The following is an 18,928-nucleotide window of genomic DNA, read 5'->3' as shown; positions in this document are numbered from 1 at the left end:
ACAATTTTATCCTGAATTATTTACTAATTTTCCATCTAACGAGGTCTTTTGTTTTCTAATCGATCATAGTTTTTGTCCTGCTGCAAAATTTATTGGCTTAGATTTAAACTTCTTTATTTTCTTGTAAATTCTCTGAAAGCTCTAATGGGCCTTGAAAGGACTCACAGGAAGGGGAATGAAGAGAAGCAAAGGGCCTTTTTTATAAGCTATAATATAGATGAACAAACTCCTTACAAGTGAGGGTGGTGCCTCTGTCACTGTGGCAGATGTACTGTTGCTCATAGGACACGTGGAAGAATAGGCAGCATGTATTTGTTATGGAAAACCTGCTGTATACACCCTCGTTGCTATAGTTTTAGCTATTAATCACACTTTCTGCAGAATCACTTTAATTGTGACCGCTGATAGAAATAAATGGAAGCAACCTGTTACTTAAGTGTGATTCATGGTTAAATCACTTTCAGATTTGAATATTGACCCTATGATAGCCACTTTTGGGGGCATTTTTGTATCTTGTTTCATTAGCGTTCACAGTTTTGTATGATGTTTCAACTCACAGACAATAAAATGCAAATAAGACCCGGTCCTCTAGCATCGCAGGCTCAGGTGAATAACTGGAGAGCCAACTGAAGAGAACTTCCAGAAAAGTTCATGAGTAAACAGATTGTTCATAGCACATGAGAATTGAGAATACAATGAGGTTAAGGGAGTTTGTAATGTAAATAGCTACTGTGTTGTGGAGCTGTCTCTCACGTCACAGAATCAGTTCCGCTGATGAGTAACAGTAGGAACAGACACCCTTCTAAGTGAGGCTTGAGGGTCATCTTTTACTGTTTTGCTTGCCGTGTGCAGTTGCCTGCTAGGAAGCGGAATCCACTTTACCTTTCAGTTTTTGACTGACTTGTATTACGGTCCGGTGTCTATCTAACAAGGAGCTTTTGCTTCTTTGGGAGCTGAGACCTGTGATGTGGACACTGGCCACCTCTTTGTTACACCATTAGGGTAAAAACCGAGCAAGACATATTCCTGTTCGAGAATGTTGTCCTTTACAAAAATGCTTTGAAATTTATTATGTGCTTTGCAGATGAAATTCAGTAATGTGACAAACATGTATGAAATATGTATGATGTATAAGGCCCAGTGGTAGACTGAGTGGGTGATAAGACATAATGCCCACCTTTAAGAGGTTAGACATAAAAATAGCTGTAGTTTGAATAACAAATGTGATTCAGTGATTTAGTCATGGTTTGATAGTTATTAAGCACCTACCACTATGAATCAGACACTGTGCTCGATGCTGCATTCGGAAGTGCCTTCACAGAGTCATAGTCAAATGGGTGAGCTTGGCGTACAAAAATACAACCGTGTGATGACATCAGTAGAGGTGGTATAGAGGGGGAGTTTGAAGAGGTGAGGACCCGTTTCTTGAGTCTTAGCAGTGTGTCAGCAGGCACAGCCCTGGGTCCTGGGAGTACAAGACCTCTGTCTTCACGGACCTTTGGCCTGAATCTTGTGTGAGTTGGGCAGATGGACAAGCAGAGGCCATATGAGACAGAGGAAACAACACTTGTGGAGTCATGGAAGCAGGAGACAGCATGGCGTATTTGGGGCACTAGGAGTGGTTGGATGCCACAGAAGGGCAGGGCACCTGAAGGAGGTGCAGAGTGGAATTAAAGTGTGGTCGAGTATGTGAGGCAGAGTCCCAAGGGCTCTGCTTGGGACACCCTTCTGGCTGGCTCCTGTTCCTTCTTTCCAGTCTCCTCCTCAATGACGCTGTCTCTGAGAAGCCTCTCCTGATCACCCAGTGTAAATGAATTGCCCAGTCACCATCTGACGCACCGCCTCCCCTTTTGTTTATTTATAGTGTTTCTTACTAGCCGACACTTTTTGTTTATTGTCTGTATTCCAACACATAACTGTATTCCATGAGCATAAACCTGGTCTATGCTGTTGATTGCTATAGCCCCAGCACCTAGAACCTAGCATAAAGCTGGCATTTCACAAATGTTTGTGGAGCATATGTAGGTATCGATTTTTTTTAAATATGAATTTTGGATTGCATTGTGTGGACCAGTGGTTGTCAATATTATTGTTTCATAGACCCCTCTATACTTAAAAATTATTGAAGACCTCAAAGAGTTTACTGCTTTGTGGGTTATATCTATTAATATTTATGAAATTAAAGATAAAAACCCAAGCATTTTAAAAAACATTATTAATTCATTTTAAATAAACCTATTACATGTTAATATAAATATATTTTAATGAAAATAACTTTTTTAAAAAGATTTTTTAAATTTTTTATTTATTTGAAAGAGAGGGAGCAGAGCAAGTGAGAACACAAATGGGGGGGAGGAGCAGAGGGAGAAGGAGAAGCAGACACCCTGCCTAGTAGGGAGCCAGATGCGGGGCTCCATCCCAGGACCCCAAGATCATGACCTGAGCCAAAGGCAGACACTGAACCAACTGAGCCACCCAGGCGTCCCCGAAGATAACTGCTTTCAAAACAAAACTAGTGAGAAATGCACCCTTGTTTTACATTTGTGTAAATCTCATTAATGTTTGGCTTCTCATAGCTGGATTCTTGTATCTTCTTCTGCATTCATTGTGTTGTGATATCACATGTTATATAGCCTCTGGAACTCAGCTACTTAAGACAGAATGAGAGTAAAAAGGCAAATAATAATAACTTTGTATTAGTTTACAAATAGTTTTGACCTTGAAGACTCCTTGAAAGGATATTGAGGACCCCTAGAGGTGGTCCCTGTATTACCATTTTAAGACCTACTGCAGTAGGTAGATGGTTTTGAAACTTTTTGGTAGCAGGGATACGTTTTCAGATATCTTCTACCACGCTTCAATGTATGGGACAGATAAAAGTTCATATGTGTTGGAGGTTAGGGAGGAGAGGAGAGATCCCTGCTTTTCCTTTCTCGGTTCCTTTGGCTAAGCTGCTAAATTGAACCAAGGGTTCAATACCTCTAGCATGGGAATATTGTGTGTGAGAGAGTGAGGCAGGTGGGTGTACTTGGAGATTTCCTACTTTACCATAACTTAGCTTTCAGTAATTTTTTTGTGGCTTTTTATATCATAGTTTTATATCATTTTAAGCATTGAAATACTTGTATTAATATTTTATCAAGTCCAGTTTCCTTTAAGTACAGTATCATAGGTTTGCTTTCATAAAAAGATTTAATTGCAACCAGAGGTCTAATTTTATTCCTGGTTTTTCAATTTTGTTTAAGGTAAGAAAACGTAACTGAAATTTGCAGCAACTTTATACAAGTATTTACGTCATTAGACATCATCTAACTAGGGTTTTTTGGACAATTTGCTGTCTTCGCATGTCTGAGTATATAAAATAAAATTTAGTCGAGGCCCAATCAAGATGAAAAGTAAGGAGCTGGAGGAAGTCTAATTCTAGTTGCCAAATAGAGGCAGAGTTCTCATGATCTGGAGAGGGGAAGAGAATGGCCTGCAGCTAGCAGGAGTGAGACCAGCAGGAGTGAGATCGGAGCTTGGGTAGAGCTTTAAGCGTTGTTAACACCAGCTGATTTTTGTATGGTGCTGTGTTAAAGTGCTGTAATTGTCTGCCTCAGGCAGCATTCTCAAGTTTGTTTATTTTGTTATGTGGAACCATTTCTAATTTTTTTGTCTTGTAAAAGAGGGTCCCACATTTCCTGTAAAGCTTCTGTTGTTGCAAGTAAATATTTAAGTTTTGTCGGTCCTGTCCTTAGGACGTTTTATTTGACAGACAAATAAAAGTGGCTGTGCTGGAACGTTCATTCATTACCATCATTATTTATTACCTGTATCATTAAAAGAGAGAGATCATCTATTGTATATAATTACAACACTGTGTTTCTGAAGCTCCAGCTTTATTGTCTACCTTATAAGACATGGAAGGAAAAATTTAGTGATATGGAGAAAAGCAGTGAAAATAATTACAGGACTGGGACGCCTGGGTGGCTCAGTCGGTTAAGCGTCTGCCTTCAGCTCAGGTCATGATCCCAGGGGGACTGGGATCAAGCCCCACATTGGGCTTCCTGCTTAGCGGGAAGCCTGCTTCTCCCTCTCCTGCTCCCCCTGCTTGTGCTCTCTCTCTCTCTCCCCCTGTCAAATAAATAAGTAAATATAAATAAATAAAAGAAAATAATTACAGGACTGAAAAGTACTGTCTTGGACTTGGAGTTAAATATTTTAAGGCATGATTTTATAAGTCAGCTTCAGACATGATTCTTCTTATGGGAAGAGAAAAGCCTGTTTTAAAGAGTTATAAATAGGGTACATCTCTCCACAAAAGATAGAATGAGATATAATTGGACTAATTGCCTTCTGGATTAGGTAAATTTAACATTTATAAGAACTGCCTAATGGTGATAATTAAATTCTAAGTATCTTTAGAAATATGAAAGATAATACTCATTTAACTTTTTTTCCAGTAAATATTTAAGTGCCTACTTTGATCCCATCATAAGTTTATTTTTTTAAATATTTTTTTAAGTTTATTTAAGTAATCTCTACACCCAGTGTGGGGCTTGAACCCATGACCCTAGGATCAAGAGTCACATACTTTTCCGGCTGAGCTAGCCAGGTGCTCCCATAAGTTTATTTTTAAATTCCATTTATTTCAGTTTTATTTTTATTTTTTTTTTAATTTTTTAAAGATTTTATTTATTTATTTGACAGAGAGAGAGACAGGCAGCGAGAGAGGGAACACAGCAGGGGAAGTGGGAGAGGAAGAAGCAAGCTCTCAGCGGAGAAGCCCGATGTGGGGCTCGATCCCGGAACGCCGGGATTGCACCCTGAGCCGAAGGTAGACGCTTAACGACTGAGCCACCCAGGCGCCCCTCAGTTTTATTTTTTGAATAGGTAGCATCATAACTTTTTGAGCATCATCTTCAATTTTTGATATTAAAATGTGCTGCAATTTCTTTGAAGTGGGTGGAGTCATACAGTATTAACAAGTCTATAGGTTGCTTGTTGTCATACTTCACATCAAGAGAGGAGAAAAATACTCATAGTTTCTTGTAATTTTATGTTTAATAAAAAATAATTGTTATAATGTTGTGGGGAAATACAGCTGTAGTAATAGGTGCCTTGTTGAACAGAGCAGTGCCCCCCAGCCCCTTACTCCTGATTCTTCTACCCAACCCTTTGATTTCTTCTTTCTTTCCAGTTGCTCTTACTGCCTGCTATAATTCAATTTACTTATGTTTTTTGTTTGCTGTCTGCACTTCTCCTCTCTCATAGAGTTTTTGAATGCATTAATCTCTGTTTAATTTACTGATTTATGCAAGTGTCTAGAATGGTGTTTGGCAGATATTTGTTAATTGAATATGAATTATTTTTCCTTTGGCTTTTAGGAGTAGAGATACATTTCTTCTGGGGAAAAGTACTCAGCTAGCAGACTATGCAAAATGTTTAGAGGCTTCAGTTTCTGGAAATGTGGCAGATTATAGTTTTTTTTTTTGAAGTTCCCCTTTATGAAACACTAAAAATACTGGACTAAATATTCAAAATATTTTTAAAAAGTGCATTAGTTGAGCTGACAATTAAGGAACTCCTCAGCGGTCAAAAACAAGAAATCTTGAATCCAGAGAGATAAACTAAGGGTGATACTGGCTGCTATGCTGGGGGTTCTGGTATCTGTAGATCCCTGGAAACCTAGAGCTTTGGATTTTGCAGGGTGACTGTAGGGTACTAGGTACAGTCTACGGATCAAGCAGGGTAAGAAGATGCAGAGACTGTGTAAAGCTGAAACTCCTTGAAAGGTGTTGCTGGGTAAACTAGCGAAAGAATGCGGGGAGAATTGTTGAGTGGGGTAAGGAGGGTTCCCTGTCTCAATCTGTCTTTCATTGGAGAGTTGAGTCTTCCTTGAGAAATGGTAATGACAAGTTCATTTTCACTGGATTTGGGGTTGGAGTTCCTACTACTTGAATAGAGGAAAAAAACCCAAGCCAAGAATTTTGTGAAAGTGGTCTCAAATTGTTTGGCCTGAGAAGGAAATTGTCTGTGAAGGAATATGGGGAACACAGACCTCAGGGAGTTGACACAGATAAAGTTTCTAGGAACATGAGCTCACAATAAAAAAAAAAAAATGCTTCAAATAAGTCACCATGAGTTAATCAGCTGAACTAGGAAACTGTATCGTCAGGCGTTCAGAAACTGCAGATATTCTAGTTGTTAAGTACAAAATAGAAAATAAATGTTTGATAGGTTCAGAGAGTATAAAAATATGGCTAAGGACAAGAGGCTATCAAAAGTAATTAGGCAAGCTGAATTCAATGTATTAAGGAAATACTGCATATTGAACAAAGGGTTTATTCCAAGAAGGCAAGCTGGGTCATGCATTAGAAAATCTGTTAATTTCTAAATTTCTTAATTTAAAAAAAGCATCATCTGAAATGATGCAGGAAAAACATTTATTAAAATTCAGTATTCTTTTAGGATACAGAAAACTAAGGAGTAAGAGAGAAATTCCATAACCTTCTTAAAACATTCCTTTAAAAACCAACCACCTCATCTCTCCAGCATTGCACTGGTGGGGAAAAAAAAAGTTGCAAGGCTATAGAAAATGAACAAAATGGTCTTCCTTAAAGTCAGCATGAATATTGTAATAGGAAATTCAAATCAGATAAATCTTTAGGGTTTATTTATAAGATCAATTTAGTAAAATCAGTTCTATTACTCTAACCTAACAGCTCACAATAAAAAAAGTGATATTTCACAACAGTTAAAAAAAAAAAAAAAGCTGCCTAGGGATAAATATAAAAAGAGGTGGCAAGATCTTTATATAGAAAGTTATAAAAGTTATATTGGAAGACATTAAAGAAGACCCAGATAAATTTGGGGGCCAATCATGTTCATAGGGAGAAAGACTATGTTGTGTAAATTTATCAGTCTGTCATTAATATATAAATTCATTGCTATTTCAATAAAAACCCTGCAGGGTATGGTTATTATTTCTTTGTTTTTGTGGAACTTGACCAATTAATTTAAAATTTGGCCAAGAATAGCCAAGATGTTTCTGAAGACCACTTGTCCTACTAAATTGTGAGACTTATTGTGAAACTTCAGTAATTGAGATCATGTAATAATAGGGCAAGGATAGACAAATAGGTAATGGAAGAAAATCGAGGTGAAAAACAGAACTCTGCATACTTGGAAATCTGATATATAGCAGAGCTAGTGTTACAAATCAAATAAGGAAATAGAATACTCTGTAAATGATATTGGTGTTGTTATTTAGCCACATTGGGGAAAAAAGAGATTTCTTACCTCACACCATATTAAAAAAACCAATTCCAGATGGATTAGAAAGTTAATTATGAGATGAAAACGTAAGCTTTCAGAATAAAATATTAGAGTATTTTATAACCTCAGGCTTTCTTAACCAGATACTAAAAGCAAAATTGTTACAGGAAAAGGTTAATAAATGTGGCTATATTGAATTAAGATCCTTTATTTTTTCTTTACAACAGAGTGCAGAGTCTAGTCACAAGTACAGAAATGGAAGAATCTCTAACATAACGATTGACAAAAAAATTTTTATCACAGTAATATACACACGTCTATATGTCTCTATGCACAGTCTGTATACACCCATCTATTCCAGTGTGAAAAGATAAATGGTCAATAGAAAAGCCATTTCATAGAAGAAAAATGAATAGCCATTAAATATTTTTCAACGAGGAAATGCAAATGAAACTACATTGATTGTAAAACTTGGACAATATCAAGTATACCACTGCAATACTCTGTGGCAGAAGTCAGCAAGCTCTCAGTAAAGTTCCACACAGTAAATATTTTAGGCTTTGCAGGCCGTATAGTCGGTTGGTGTGGTTACTCAGCTTTGTGGTGATAGTGCTAAAGCAGCCGTAAACCATTCGTAGAGAAATAGAATGGGTGTGGTTGTGTTCCCATAAAGTTTTGTTTATAGAAATAGCAGTTTGCCAACTCCTGTTCTGTGACACCAAAGAAGAGTTGGTGAACTATTAACAAGTTAATGAACTATTAATCAGCAATGTGGACAAATCTTAAAAACACGTTGGAGTAAAAAGGTAGCAGAAGAATGCATTATACTATGATTCCGTTTATATAAATTCTGGAAGTAGACTATAGAGGGTACAGATTTATGGGTTTTACCATGATTACAGGGACTTGACTAATTTTGAATTCTAGTCTTGACAAAGTCTGTGTGACTTTGGCCAAATTACCCATCCTTTTGAAGTGTCAGTTTTCTTATGTGGGAGGTGATGAGCGCCATAGTACTAGCTCACCGCTTGTTGGGAGGATTATGTTACAGAGTGCCCTGAACCGCTGAGCACTCAGTACCAAGTAGCCGTTGTTGTGCTTGTTGTGCTTTCCTTCTCCTTCTTTAACTTCTGTCCCCTTTAAAGGAAAGAATAGCCTTTCTGGCTTTAGGAACTCTATTTTTTTTATCCAGGCTTCCAGAGCATATGGCTAATGGGACTAGTAGTAAAGCTTGAAATATCCTGAAGTCTCGAGTAATGTTTCATTTCTTTACCTAGCACAGTTTATGAGACCCTCTGATGTTTTTTATTTTTTAATTTTTTAAAGATTTATTTATTTTAGAGAGCATGCATGAGTGGGGGGAGGGGCAGAAGGAGAAAATCTTGAGACTCCTCCCGGAGCATGAGCACAAACCCAAGATCATGACCTGAGTTGAAACCAAGAGTCGGCTGCTTAACAGAGTGAGCCACCTAGGCATCCCTTCTGATGTTTTTTATTTTTATAATTATTTTATTTTTAAAGATTTTATTTATTTGAAAGAGTGAGACAGAGACAGAGAAGGAGCAGGGGGAAGGGTGGGGACAGAGAAGCAGACTCCTGGCTGAACAGGGAGCTAGACGTGTGGCTCGATCCTCCAGGATCATGACCCGAGCTGAAGGTTAGACGCTTAACCGACTAAGCCACCCAGGCACCCCTATTTTGATAATTTTTTAAAATAAAGATTTATGTGAGAGAGAGAGAGAGCGTGCATGCGTGGGCTTGCGCACATGAGCGGGGGGGGGGGGGGGCAGACCGAGAGGGAGAAGCAATCTCCCCTCTGAGCAGGGAGCCCATCAAGGGGTGATCCCAGGACCCCGGGATCATGACCTGAACCAAAGGCAGACGCTTAACCGACTGAGCCACCCAGGTGCCCCCTCTGATGTTTTTTAGTGTCGTGTTTAAATCACCCAACTCACTGAAGCTTGCTAAATATTGACAAAAACAGCTTCCAGTGTCACTTAACCCCCCGTAGCAGTTAGCCTCGTGGAGAACTCCTTTCTGGGAACTCCGTTCTTTTTTGGTTTTGTGTGCCACTCTGCAGATTCTTCTCTGACCTCTTAAGCCTCTCAGTTCTTCAAATGTGCATATTCTGCTCACTCCTAAAACCTGTGACTCTTCAGCTTCCTCAGCTGAAACATGAATATAAAACCCACTTGAAAGGTTTGCTGTTAGGCTAAAATTTTCTCATACACAGTCATCTGTAGAGGAACACTATACCCACAGATTCGGATTCATTTATGCTTGGGGCGGAGTCTTGTGTGAAGACAGAAGTTCACGAGTGGTTCCTCTTCCATTTGGGCAGCAGTGATATCTGGATGTAACGTGTATGAAACATCGCAGGCCGTCTGACATTTCTCCTCTCGGTCTTCTGTCTGTGGCTGCTGTTCTCCGCGCCCTCTGCCAGACCACCCTCAGTCCTTTATCACAGGTATTCATGGTGACTGTTGTGTCCCTGAGGACAGGGACATTGTCTAACTCTTCTTTGCTCTCCCGGGTCTGGTGAAATGCTTGGCATATAGTAAGTAGGTGTTATTAAATTGAAGTTAAGTGAATGAATGTATTGATGCCTTGATTTTGTTCACAAAACACTAATGTTTGCAATATATGGCCTGCCAGAGTAGGATGTTAAATCCATTCATAATCCTACGTTAGCTTTTAGCTATCTGGAACAAACTTAGAAGTTACTTCTTTGTATTTCAAAAAATTCTGACATATATAAAAGTAGAAGAAATAGTAAAACGATTCCCTTTAAACCTGTCTCCGTCTTCGGTATTCAGCAAATGTTAAGATTTGCCGCACATGCTTCACCTCTCAATCCCTTCCACCCCCTGACCCCCAAGCCCCAAGTGTTTTAAAGTAATACAACACATCATGTCATTTTACCTCTACCATTCTTTAGTATGGATCTTCCAAAAATGAGAACTTTTTTCAAATCTAGCCATAATGCTGCTGTTATTCCTGATAAAATTAACAATAATTCCTTAGTATCATCTGATACCCAGTGTGTAGTCAGATTTCCCCTGATGGTCCCTAAAATGTCTGAGTTGGTTTATAGATTCAAAAGTCAAACAAATCCACACATTACATTTGGTTTTTATGAAACAAAAACAAAAACAACTCTTTTGTGGAGAAATAGAACAATATCTAGTTTTTATTATTTCTCTCCCTTTCTTCTTTGTTCCTTTTAAAATAACTCTCCCTCAAGATTAAGTTTTTTTATAATAAAACCATAAACTTTGCTGTATCAGGTAAAGCTTTCATCTTCTCCTTTAAGACTGCTTTGCTGTTCTTTTTTTGGTAATCAAACACTTCATGTATATAGGGCAGTACTACAGTTAACAGCACAGCAAAATGCAAAACTGAGTTATAGTTAAATTGAACTGTTCTCTGCAGTGCTGTTAGTACTTCTCATTAAAGCTGTAAAATTATTTTATATTCATTAAAAAGTATATGCTCTTCGATAATGTTTAAATGTATCTTAACTATTTTAATTATTCTGCTTGAATTTATAGTGAGAAGAAGGAAGCTAAATCCAGGCTGTAACATAGTATGTCTGAAAAAAACTGCTCGTGTGTGAACCCAATTCTTAAATTCTCTAAATTTGAAGTGGAAAAAGGTCATCTGCAGAAAAAATTATCTTTTAGTTACATTTTTATTAGTAATAAAGAAAAACATGTGCAACTCTTTAGTGTAAGTAGGAAGGAGAGAGAACCCAAGTATTCAGAGGTTTTAAGCAGAATACATTTTGAGAATTCAGTGGAATAGAAAAAAAAAATACAGAAGAAATGTTTTGCGTTATTGATGTGAATATAGCAGGATTTCTTTCAGGGATTTTTTTTCAATAATTTTCCTGTTAGCTTTCTATACATTCTTAAATGTAAACATCCTGATCACAGTGGTTTATTGTTTTTGTTTTGGGGTTTTTTTTTTTCGTTCTAAGATTGGGAAGCAAATCCTATCATTTGTCCCCAAAGGGCTAAAAAAAATTCCAGGAAAAGAGTCTTGGGATGATAGGGCCTAGTGTGGATCTCAACTGGTATAAGTGCAGAAGCCATCTGAGACTAGGGGAAAACCAAATTGACGGAGTGAGGCAGAGCATAGCTATTCACAGAAACAAAAGGCAAGGGGCCAGAAAGTGAGTAAAATCAGCAGGAGAGAATGCAGAACAACCACTAACGTTATAAGCTAAGAAACGAAATTAAGTGGCATTAGAGAGAAACCAAATAAGTGAGAAATCAAATTAGGAAAAAAAAATCCACAAAAACGAATATACCCTATTGCTGACTAGCTAAAGAAAGAAGATGAAGAGTATGTTTTGCACTGCGTGGTACCTGTGATAAATCATGACTGACTAGATCATTATCTTTCTCTAACAGGCCCGTAAGTGAACAAGAGTTTTTGTTGTTGTTTCTTGTGTTCTTTTTCACATGATAACTAACTATTTCAGACCATTATCTTGGGTCAAAATCTAAAATCTACCTTCATTCCAAACTTGTGTTTTCATCTGGTCTGTTGAGCAAATTTTTTTTTTTTATTTTTTTAAAGATTTTATTTGTCTATTTGACAGAAAGAGAGAGAGACAGCCAGTGAGAGAGGGAACACAAGCAGGGGGAGTGGGAGAGGAAGAAGCAGGCTCGCAGCAGAGGCGCCTGATGTGGGGCTCCATCCCAGGACTCCGGGACCACGCCCCGAGCCGAAGGCAGACGCTTAACGACTGAGCCACCCAGGCGCCCCTGTTGAGCAAATTTTAAAACCTTTTAGATCCCAGAAGGTCACCTGAGTTAATATCCAAGTAACATCAGGCAGTGTTTTAGGAGAAGTAGTTCTCCAAAGAACCTTCCTTTTTGCAATTGTAAAAGACAACTAAATTTCATCTGAAGGTACTATTGGCCTGTGATATTTTTGCTTCTCAGATGATCCACTTGTGGAGACAGAAAACTATGGCACTGAGCTCTGGGGAATGCATGGAGAAGGAAAAATAGGGAAAGGGAATGACAACAGAGTTTTCCATTTAGTCTGCAAATTGTTTTTGGTTTTTCTCATCCCTAGCCCAGAGCCAAGAGACTGTGGGATTGTTTGTTATCCAAACCGGCGGTAGCAGTGCTGGTGGCAATAGTATAGTAGCTGTCTGCACTCTCCAAGTGTGGTTGGCTCGTTTCTAGTGAATTCTTTATCCACTCTGGTTGGCCACCTCATAAAGTATATGTGTTGCCTTTGTATTTTTTCTTGATCTGTGGGCCAGCAGTTGTCTGTGGTTAACATTTCAGAATCTCCGTTTCAAATCTGGGAGGTGAAAGATTTTTTTAAGAAAAAAATAAAAACATATAGAAAAGTACAGTAGCAGAATTTGCCTTTCCCCTATGTCTTGTCTTAGCATTTTTTTTTAAAACATACTTTTCACTTTTTTTTTTTTTTAAGATTTTATTTATTTATTCAACGGAGATAGAGACAGCCAGCGAGAGAGGGAACACAAGCAGGGGGAGTGGGAGAGGAAGAAGCAGGCTCATAGCGGAGGAGCCTGATGTGGGGCTCGATCCCATAACGCCGGGATCACGCCCTGAGCCGAAGGCAGACGCTTAACCGCTGTGCCACCCAGGCGCCCCTTGTCTTAGCATTTTTTCCCCTTATTTTCTTCTGTGTCCATTAGCATTAGGTTTGGCTGCATTTAAAGGATCCCTATACCTCTTCTTCCCCCACCCCCCGAAAAGGTGCTTTAAAGAGGACTTTTTTCCTCTCAGGACATGGCAGCTGTGCGGTCATCAAGGACTGGACGTCTTCTGCCTTTCTGCTTTGCAGTCCTTAGCTTGTGGCTCTCTTTTTCAAGGTCATTTCATGGTTGCTGAGAAGGTCCTTGCAGCTCCATCCCTCATGTCTTATCCCAGGCGAGAGGATAAAGGAAGGAGTAAAGGAAAAGGGCCCATGCCCCCATGAAGTCCTTACCATTTCAGTATCTTTCCCATGGCCCAACCTAGTGATTTCTGATTTTATCTTATTGACTACCTTAATCTGCTGTGCAGGCCAAGATGTGTAAATTGCCACTTTTAGACATAGAGCAGTTTGATTTGTAAGACCGAAGAGGAAAATAGGAATTTGGTAAGAAACTAAACTGTAGCAGTCTGCCACAATTTAGATCTTTTATATTAAAAAGTTCCAGTATTATTGAAGCCCTTCCCTCCCTCCTCAGAAATATCCGTAATGTGAATTTGGTCTTTACAATAAAGACAAAAAGAATTTCTGTCTTTACAATAGATGTTTGTGTCTATGAATAATGTCTTATTTTAATATGCTTTAAAATTGTATATAAATGGAACGAACATACTACACATACCCTGCATATATTGCTTTTTTTTCATTCAGCAGTGTTTACCCATATTGACGCACATAGTTGTAGTTTAATTTTAACTGCCGTGTATTATTCTGTTACACAGTTTATTTATCCATTTCCTTTTGCTGTATATCTAGGTTGTTACCCTTTTTTTTCCATTATAAACAATGCTGTGGGCTTTGTGCATGTCTCCTTATACATATGTGTGAGAGTTTCTCCAGGGTACGTACCTGAAGTGGAATTACTGAATAATGGGGTAGTGTTTTCTTCAGCTATTCTAGATATTGCTGGATTGCTCTCCAAAGTGGCTGTACCAAATTATTACACTTGGAACAACACTGTATGAGTGTCACATTTCTTTATTCCTTACTGACACTTGTGTTCTGCCAGTTTGATGAGGTCAAATTCATTTTTGTGCATACTACTGAAGTTGAGCATATTTTCATATGTTCATTGGCTATATATGTTTCCTCGCCTCTGATTTGCCCATTACCATGCCATTTTTCACTTGTGTGTTGTTTTTAGTTGGAAAAGTTTTTAATACATTCTGACATTAATCTTTTTTAAAAAATTATTTTTCCCTAGTCTTTGGTTTATCATTTGACTGTCCATGATGATATTATTGGTTATACTTTAAAAATTAATTTTTGGGGTGCCTGAGTGGCTCACTTGGATAAGCATCTGCCTTCAGCTCAGGTCATGATCCCAGGGGTCCTGGGATTAAGCCCCACTTTGGGTTCCCTGCTCAGCAGGGAGTCTGCTTCTCTGTCTCCCTCTGCCTCTCCCCCTACTTGTGCTCCCTCTCTCTGTGTCAAATAAATAAATTAAATCTTTTTTAAAAATTAATTTTCATGTAGTGAAAATTACTTTTTCCCTTTACGGTTTGTGCTTTTTTAATAAGAAATTCTTCCTTATCTGAAGATATGAAGATATTTGCCTATATTTTATTTTCAAGTTTTAGAACGTATATCCTTAAATCTTTAATTCACCTGTAATTGTTCTTTTGTATGGTGTGAGGTAGGAATTTCATTTCATTTTTACATGTGGATGAACATTTATTAAACAGCCTGTCTTTTTCACACTGATTTGTAGTGCCACCTCTGTCGTATATCAAGTTTGCTCATTCATGTGGGTCCGATTCTGGACTCTCCATTCTGTTTTATTGGTTCTTTAATCTGTCTCTGCCCATGTCTCACACAGACTTAATTACTGTAGCTTGATATATGGTTGACAGAGTTCTTTCACCCTGTTCAAAATTTTATTGGTTTTCATGGGTTTGTTCTTCCATGTGATTTTAGCCTGCTTTTTTTTTTAAAGTTCTATAAAAAAAATTATATTGAGATTTTGTATTTCTGTATTAAGTATATAAATTAATATTGAGAGAATTTATCTCTTTAATAAACTATCCATATTTGAGCATGCTATTTTTTTTTATTTTTTTAAGATCTTTTTAAGCAATTTTCTAGTTATTGGCAATAAGAATTTATCAAATTTTGCAGTGAACTTGTATCCAGCAACCTTGCTAAAAGTTCTCATTAATTCTCATTATCTTTTTTGTTTTGAAATTTTCTGTCATCTTTTTTTTTTTTTTTTCCTTCTTCTTTCCAGTTCTTAAATCTTTTGTTTCATTTTCTGGTTTTACTCTTCTGGGTAGGATTTCTAGTACGTTGTTGACAGGAAAAAGTGGTAGAATACATTTTTATCCTTTTACTAACTTTAAAGAGAATGATTCCAACACTTTACCAGAAACTGTTTTGTTTACTGTAGATTTGGGGTAGATATCCTTTATCAGGTTAACAAAGTTTATTCGTAATTTCAGTCTCCTGGTATTTCTTTCCTTTTTGTTGTAAATATGAGTGGGTGCTAGGTTGTACTATTTCACATAAAATTGTAAGTCCCTTGGCAACTATGTAGTTCCACTTAACTCCCACCTCTATTGTTTTCTCTATTTTTTTTCGTATATTACATCTTCATAATAAGAAATTAACGCAGTACAAAGTTAGAATTTTTAATTTAATGAGCCATATGTCTTTTAAGAAAGCAAGAGGGAGGAGTGCCTGGGTGGCTCAGTCAGTTACGTGGTTAAGCAACTGCCTTCAGCTCAGGTCTTGATCTCAGGGGTCCTGGGATCAAGCCCCGTATCGGGATCTCTGCTCAACGGAGAGCCTTCTTCTCCCTCTCCCTCTGCTGCTCCCCCTTCTTGTGCTCTCTACCTTGTGTACTCTCTCAAATAAATAAAATCTTTTTTTTTTTTTTTTTAAGATTTTATTTGTCAGAGCGAGCACACAAGCAGGGGGAACAGCAGGCAGAGGGAGAAGCAGACTCCCTGCTGAGCAGGGAGCCTGATGTGGGACTTGATCCCAGGACCCTGAGATCATGACCTGAGCCAAAGGCAGACACTTAACAGACAGAGCCACCCAGGTGTCCCTAAATAAAATTTAAAAAAAGAAAGAAAGCAAGAGGGAAAAAGCAGACTTTTACATTTACACCTTCTATTCATTTCTCCTTACAGATCTGGTGTCATTTCCCTCTGCCTTGAAGGACTTCCTTTAGCATTGCTTGTAGTGCAGGTCTGCAGAGATGAGTTGTTTTGGCTTCTCTTTACCTGAAAATTGTTTCATGTAATAAGAAGTCAGCCACTTTTTTTCACTGTATATAGTATGTCTTTTTTCCTCTCGCTGCTTTCAGGTTATTGTCTGTACCTTTAGTGTTTAGCACTTTGTATATGATATGCTCTGGTTGAGATTTTCTTTGTATTTATCTTGCTTAGGATTCACTGGACTTAGATTTGCGATTTCATGTTTTCTCCAAATTGTGGACGTTTTCAGCTGTTATTTTTGCACATACTTTTCTGTATAATTTATATAATTTTTGTGTAATTTTCTCCTTTTGGGACTTTGATTTCATATATGTTAAACTTTGATATTGTACCATAACTCACTGAGGCTCTCTGTTCATTAAGAAATTTTTTTTTTCAGATCTTCAGACTGGATACTTGCTTTTGATGTATCTTTAAATTGACCCTTTACAGGCATACCTCATTTTATTGCACTTTGCAGATACCGTGTTTTTTACAAATTGAAGGTTTGTGGCACCCCTGTGTTCAGCAAGTCTGTTGATATTTTCCAATGGTTTTACTCACTTTGTGTCTCTGTGTTATATTTTGGTAATTCTTGCAATATTTCAAACTTTTTCATTATTATTATGTTTGCTATGGTCACCTTTGATCAGTGGGTTTTGATGTTACTATTGCAGTTGTTTTGGGGTGCCACAAACTGCTCATATAAGATGGTGAACTTAATTGGTAAATGTTATGTGTGTTCTGACTGCTTCACGTACCAACTGTTCACCCCTGACTCCCCCTCTCCTCAGGCCTCCCTATTCACCAAGACACAAAAATATTGAAATTAAGCCAATTCTGACCCTACAGGCCTCTCAGTCAGTGTTCAAGTAAAAGGAGTTGCATGTCTCTTCCTTTAAATCAAAAGTTAGGAATGATTAAGCTGAGTTGGGAAGGCATGTTGAAACTGAATAGGCCGAAAGCTAGGTGAAATCTGCCAGCCAAATTGTGAATGCAAAAGAATGCAAAAGAAAGAAGGAAATTAAAAGTGCTATTCCAGTGAAGAATGATAAGCAAGCCAAACAGCCTTATTACTGATATGCAGGAAGTTTTAGTGGGATGAATAGAAGATCAGACCAGCCTCAACATTCCCTTAAGTCAAAGCCTAATCCAGAGCAAGTCCCTAACTCTCTTCAATTCCATGAAGGTCGAGAGAGGTGAGGAAGCTACAGGAGAAAAGTCTGAAGCTAGCAGAAGGTGGTTCACGAGGTTTGAGGGAGGAAGCCATCTCCATAACATAAAAGTGCAAGGTGAAGCAGCAAGTGCTGGTGGAGAAGCTGCAACAACTTTCCCAGAAGATCCAGCCAAGGTAATTCATGAAGGTGGCTACACTAAATGACAGATTTTCCATATAGACAAAATAACCTTCTGTTGGATGAAAATGCCATCTAGGACTTTCATAGCTAGACAGGAGAAGTCAGTGCCTGGTTCCAAAACTTCAGAGGACAGGCTGACTGTTGTTAGGTGTTAATGCAGCTGGTGACTTGGTTGAAACCAATGCTCACTGACCATTCTGAAAATTCTACGTCTCAAGAGTTATGCTAAATGCTGTGCCTTGTCTCTAGAAATCAACAACAAAGCTTGAATGACAGCACATCTTTTTACAACATGCTTTACTGAGTATTTTAAGCCCATTGTTGAGACCTACAGCTCAGGAAAAAATAAAAATTCCTTTGAATATATTACTACTCATTGACAATGGACCTGGTCACCCCAGAGCTCTAATGGAGATATACAATGAGATTAACGTTGTTTCCATGTCTTACGGTATCCATTCTTCAGCTCATGGATCAAGGAGTATTTTTGGCTTTTAAGTCTTTTTATTTAAGAAATACGTTTTGTAAGGCTATAGCTACTATAGATAATGATTCCTCTGATGGCTCTGGGCAGTCAGTTGAATACCTTCTGGAAAGGATTCTAGATGCTATGAAGAACATACGTGATTTTGTGGGAAGAGGTTGAAATATCAACATTAACAGGACTCTGGAAGAAGTTGATTCCAGCCCTCATGGATGACTTTGAGGGGTTTAAGGCATCAGTGGAGGAAGTAACTGCAGATGCGGGGGAAATAGCAAGAAAACTAGAATTAGTAGAGCCTGAAGATGTGACTAAATTGCTGCACTCTCATGATAAAACTTGCACAAATGAGGATTTGTTTCTTGTGATGAGCAAAGAAAGTGGTTTCTTGAGATGGCACTGCTGGTGAAAATGCTGTGAAGATTGTTGAAATGGCAACAGAGGTTTTACAATATTGTATAAATTTAGTTGATCAAGCAGTGGTAGAGTTTGAGAAAATTGACTCTAATTTGTTTGTTTGTTTTACAATATTTTATTTATTTGAGAGAACGGAGAACGCAAGCAGAGATGGGAGGTAGAGTGGCAGAGGGAGAAGGAGAAGCAGACTCCCTGCTGAGCAGGGAGCCTGATGCAGGGCTCCATCCCAAGACCCCAAGATCACAACCCAAGCCAAAGGCAGACACCTAACTGAGCCACCCAGGTGCCTCAACTGACTCTAATTTTGAAAGAGGTTCTGCTCTCAGTAAAATGCTGTCAAAGCCTAGCATGTTACAGAAAAGTTATACATGAAAGGAGGAGTCAGTTGATGTGGCAAATTTCATTGTCTTATTTTAAGAAATTGCCACAGCCACCCCAACCTTCAGCCTCCACCACCCTGAGCAGTCGGTGGC

At 38.3% G+C, this 18,928-nt stretch overlaps 1 protein-coding gene across 9 annotated transcripts in view; it reads left to right on the top strand.

The window, feature by feature from the left end:
* The window catches only part of GALNT1 (polypeptide N-acetylgalactosaminyltransferase 1), a 183,687-nt gene that overhangs the window by 83,265 nt on the left and 81,494 nt on the right, over positions 1 to 18,928 (top strand). Inside the window, exons 1-2 of one of the 9 annotated variants that reach the window (XM_044382947.3) lie at positions 9,544 to 9,724; positions 17,389 to 17,550. The exons of 5 other annotated variants lie outside the window; for them this stretch is intronic. The gene's annotated coding sequence lies outside the window, so the exon portion shown is untranslated. Of the gene's footprint in view, positions 1 to 9,543; positions 9,725 to 11,256; positions 11,677 to 17,388; positions 17,551 to 18,928 lie in introns of those variants that run through there. 3 more of the 9 variants (XM_026496195.4, XM_044382948.3, XM_048218467.2) reach the window with 3 other exon arrangements.

Source organism: Ursus arctos, unplaced genomic scaffold, assembly GCF_023065955.2.
Source record: "Ursus arctos isolate Adak ecotype North America unplaced genomic scaffold, UrsArc2.0 scaffold_17, whole genome shotgun sequence".
Classification (NCBI taxonomy): Eukaryota; Metazoa; Chordata; class Mammalia; order Carnivora; family Ursidae; genus Ursus; species Ursus arctos.
The sequence above is the reverse complement of the archived record's forward strand: the minus strand, read 5'-3'. Positions and strand labels throughout refer to the sequence as shown.